Source organism: Sinocyclocheilus rhinocerous, unplaced genomic scaffold, assembly GCF_001515625.1.
Source record: "Sinocyclocheilus rhinocerous isolate Xijiao unplaced genomic scaffold, SAMN03320098_v1.1 scaffold676, whole genome shotgun sequence".
NCBI lineage: Eukaryota > Metazoa > Chordata > Actinopteri > Cypriniformes > Cyprinidae > Sinocyclocheilus > Sinocyclocheilus rhinocerous.
Genome location: NW_015631707.1, coordinates 535096 through 540281, shown reverse-complemented (window position 1 = coordinate 540281; position 5186 = coordinate 535096). Strand labels below are relative to the sequence as shown.

Sequence of the window (5186 nt, the reverse complement as noted above, 5' to 3'; positions counted from 1 at the left end):
CTGAGAGACTGTTACCTGTTGTTTTCTTCTGTTTGCTGACAACCTCATACAAGCCTTTTTTTTTTTCTTTTGCATTTTTTGACGTAAGTAGATTTAATAATAAATAATTCAGTATGTTTTTATTATGCTTTTTTAACTCTGGGGACTGTTGGCTAGACCCCATAATGAAGGTAAAACCTGAAATATCCACCTACCCACACACACTCAATCTAATGATCCCTGTTAATTTTCATTGACAAAACAAGGCGTTTTATAATTAAAATGCATCTAATTGTGACTCTCACATATGCGTTCTGGGGGGTAAATGTAGCTATGTGTTCTAGGGTTAAGTATCCTATTAAAAGGCTTTATTCTGAATTCTTTTGAAAAGTACATGGGAGAGCACTCGGTATCAGCTACAATTACAGTAGGTTCATTTTCCCCTTGCACAGAACGCCTCAAAGGAAACCTGTTAAATAGTGCAGCATATACTAATTCTCTCTATATAGACACACTCTGCACAAAACAAATGAGAGAAGATTGCTTTTGTTAATATGCAATATTCAGAGTGCAACGTGCTTTCAGCTTGAATGCTTCAGTGGTAACCTGTCGCAGAGCCTGTTTGTATAGCAGTAGCAGAAAACATACCAGAATAACCATAAACATGGCTATGGTGCTGTTTTATCATACAAAATAGGTTTCTGTGGACAGCTCGGGCTTGAAAGTGCCATGAACAGAGCTAGATAATGTACCTTTCACATAGCCTATGGCATCTTTTTCCAGGTAGCCTACAGAATAACACTTTTTTCACAGTGTTTTTTGCAGTGTGACAAAGAACTGTTGACACACTGAAAATGGAGGAGTATTGGTCATCAGCACAGAAGATCTAAAGCGGAACAACAGAGATTGTGATTGATTGGCTCAGAACTGTATAATTTCATTAGCTTGGTAAAATCAATGGCAGGTGCTTCAGATTGATTAGGTGCTAAGATAAAATAAATACATGGTCATGGAGTCATTCAGCAGTTGATTCTTGTTAGTCTGGTTGAACTTGAAGCCAGCAGTAAATCACTTACGAGCAGGTGCTGATAATTTTTATTTATTTGTTTGTTTATTTACAGCAGTTTGCTAAGTCACGTTTGAAAATGATTTGTTGTTCTGAACCCATTGGACTGGTAGTGTTCAATGCTTGCCAATAGCTAGAGGGGATGACAGAAAAAAAAAAAAAAAAAAAAAGGAAGGTCAAATCTTGGTGAATATTTTAGTAAAATTTTAATTACAGTGGATCAAACATATCAACAAATAGACATATAAACAAATGAAAACAATCAAGAATTAATAAATGAGGCATATTAACCTATGCCTGGATTATTCCCAAAGATGTCCTTCTTAAGGAATATCTCACGAGCAAGAGTAGTTCTTAATATCGAGTAAAATATTTTCAGTTAATTTATCTATTTTTTCTCCATCAATGAAAATAGTTCTAAACAAAGTTAGAGTGTGTCTTTAAGCAACATGCAGTAAAACGGTTAAGTAAATGATTCAATGACTCGTTCTTAAAGATGTGTTTAGTTCCTAAATAAGTATTGTTGTAAGAAATATCAGTTGAATAAATGATTCAAATGAATAATGTAACAATGTAAACAATGTAATGCATGTAATGTAATGCAAGATAGATAGATAGATAGATAGACTGATTGATTGATTGATCGACTTTAAACATCTATGATGACTCAAAAAATATTTACAAATTGAAAAAGAGTTTTAGTATTACTGAGAGTTTTCTACAGCTTCAGTTGCCTGCAGGCTTAATTGGTTAATATAATTTGCTTCTGATTTGTTTAATGTGAAAAGCACATAGTTGTTTTCTATTTGCTTGCTGGTAGTGTAAAAGGCATAGTGGGCACATCTTCATGATGAGGTCCCAACTTCAAGAGGCACAAATCAATTTGTGTTCTGACAGTTTGAAGAATAGCAGCTGGCTGTGACCTTAAAATTACCTCAGGTCTGTTCTTCTGCAATCGATCTGCAGTTATCTGTGTAGAATATTTAATTGGCTATGCACTTTTCACAGCAGAGAGCTGCATGTGTAAAATCCTTAATTTTAAGAGAGGTTCCAGCCATGAGATCATTAAACACTATGGAGGCTTGTCTTGATGGACAATACTGATAACTGACAGCTGTGTGCATACATATTATTAATTCAGTATGAGAATAATGGTTCACTATTTCCTGACCCTTTGTATAAAACCAATTCCATTTTGTGCCAGACGTACACTGCTCTAATTTTGGGCTTTGGGGTTTTGTGTAAGCACCTGAATAATTTAAATGCAAAACCATTTGATGAAGTGCCATAGATCATTATAGCACATGGTGCAATGGCACTCAGGACTGGAGCAAACAAATGGGGAAACAATATGAACTGACTCTGAATATTCAATTGGTTAGAATGCACTGTGTTGATGTTTGTCCTCTGCGGCCCACAATGCCACACTGGTTACGTTATGTGTCTGTGGAGTACTGTGAGCTCTAAAAGTCAGAGACCACTAGTGAAAATTCTTTGATTTCCACATTGCTTTTCTAATTTGAAAACATTCATAATTTGTTAAACATTTGTTATGAATGTTAATTTAATTGAGCTGTTGTAAATGACAAATAAATTGCCTTTTAATAGCACCCTAGCTGAATCTTAAGTATTCCTTCTTTATTTTATGATTTATTAACAGGTTTAAATTGGTTTAAATTTTCAGTGTTGCCACAGACTTTTAATACTTTATAATTACACCAATTTCCTTGTCATACCTGAGTCTCTGAACTGAATGATCAATCAATCAATACTTAAAAATACTTAAACATATCTGCAAAGCCTCATTTTGAGCATTTTCTGAGATATGAAGGAATTGAAAGAGATATGAAGGAGAGCCTTGCTGAAACCTGACTTTATAATTCAAGCATATGACGTTTTGTGCTGATGTGGAGAGTGATGTTTTCGATATGGTTCTGAAACATCTTTGTGAATTATGTAGAAATTAAAAATAATTGGATGTTGAATTTGTATATTGTATCCAAATCTGCATACTAGAATGATTTCTGAAGGATCATGTGACATTGAAGACTGATGCTGAAAATTCAGCTTTGTGGTCACAGGAAGAAATTATATTTTAAAATATAAAATATAAAACATTTCATTTAAATTGTAATAATATTTCACAATATTACTGTGTTATTGTATTTTTGAACAAATAAATGTAGCCTTGGTGAGCATAAAAGAGCTTCAAAAACATAAAAAAAATCAAGCATGAAGTTTTGTGCTGATGTGGAGAGTGGCGTTTTCGATATGGTGCTGAAACAGAGCATCACTGTTTGTGAACCGCATATAAATGAAAATGAATTGTGGACACTGAATTTATATATTGCGCTCAGTAATCAGTTGTGTGATTATGCTGTAGTTAGATGTAGTTCAAGAGGATGAAAGCAGAAGACAGCATCTATTCAGAGGGTCTGAAAGAAGTAGCAGCAGTGATGTTTTAGAATAATTAAATGTCAGAACAGATCTGCACTGGAGAGAGAATTTTGCCATTTTGCCACAGTGAACCAAAGTATAGTAGCCTAAACATTTCAAAGGGTTTTTACAGTAATTTACTGGCAACACTGTTGCCAGTAAGTTACTGTAATTAAGATTTACAGCAGCAAACTGTATTTGGTTTACAGTTGCAAACTTTTTACAGTAAATTACTGTAGAAAAATCCAACTCATCAGTATACTACTGTAATTAATTCATTTTAATATATTTAATTAGATTTTATAATTTTTTATATAGAATTCATTAGATTTTTACCCTACTACTGGCATTCAATTAAAACAGAGACAATAATTACAAAATATCCAATTCTTTATTTAAAACATTGCATGTATAACACTTATAAATACAGTCTTCCAATGCTGGAACAGTGCATCTTCATTTCTCCTGTCTTAGGACATTTTGCAGTGCATTATGTTGTATCATCTGGATTTATCCTAACAAAGAATCTTTAGGCAACAGAAACATAATGGGGAAAAAAGATAAGCAGCCAAAGTATACATAGCCATCTGCAAAACCCAGGTGTGCTGCTCCAAAACGTGGCCACCACCTTTGCTCACCATCCACTTTGTTGGTGACAGAAATGTCTTCTCTGAAAAATAAGTAGAAATGGCACACTTTTAAAAGCAAACCCCATATAGAATACACAATCTCTCATCTGGATTTATCCTAACAAAGAATCTTTAGGCAACAGAAACATAATGGGGAAAAAAGATAAGCAGCCAAAGTATACATAGCCATCTGCAAAACCCAGGTGTGCTGCTCCAAAACGTGGCCACCACCTTTGCTCACCATCCACTTTGTTAGTGACAGAAATGTCTTCTCTGAAAAAACAAGTAGAAATGGCACAATTTTAAAAGGCAAACCCCATATAGAATACACACATCTCTAAAACCATAGTTGTTCTCTTACCATGAATTATCAGTCTCAGGGTGGCATGCTCATGTCTTTCTTGATGCTTCATTGTAGTTGCCTTCAAAAATGCAGTAAATCTTAAATTCCATTAAAAACTATTACAAACAAATTCTAAAACTAGAAAGGCAGCTAGACATAAAACTAGTTTAACCTAGCTAACATACGATTTTATTTTCTCCATAGGCTACTGGCCAACATTAACTACTAACACCTGAACAAAATTTCACATTAGTTACAATGTTAATACAAGATAAGCATTGCTCGTTAAAAGTAATTTTAATTAGGTAATTCAATAAGCTGACAAAAGTCGTTTGAAATGACAGTGCAGTTTACCATAGTAAAGTTTGTTACCTCTATGTTGACGGGTAAATGTTACTAGGTTAAACTGGTGTGCAAAAATATTGACACAAACAGACAGAAAAACGTACATATATTTTTTACCTTGCTTACTGGTCTTATTCTCTCGTAAGGTGCATCGACACACAACACAGATGTTCTCCGGAACTCTTCCAGTCTCGCGGGTTCATCCCCGGGCAAAACCCGCGGCGCTGCCACGCTGGTTCTGTATCTTCCTCGGATGCGAGTGGCACGGCGTGACTCGACTCGACAAAAGACAATATAGAACCCATTATACTATCTACAGTGGATGCGGACAGTGATGCCCCGGTATATTTCTGAGTCTGACGCACAGATGTACTCCAAGCGCTCGCAC

The 5186-nt window shown here is 34.9% G+C and overlaps 1 long non-coding RNA gene across 1 annotated transcript; it reads right to left on the bottom strand.

The window, feature by feature from the left end:
- Nucleotides 1-4315: 4315 nt before the first annotated feature.
- LOC107741798 (uncharacterized) lies at nucleotides 4316-4962 on the bottom strand. The gene is made up of 3 exons (XR_001640236.1): nucleotides 4916-4962; nucleotides 4472-4532; nucleotides 4316-4383 (listed from the first exon to the last, which is right to left on the bottom strand). It is a non-coding gene; the product is annotated as an uncharacterized LOC107741798 (long non-coding RNA).
- Between the last annotated feature and the right edge of the window lie 224 nt (nucleotides 4963-5186).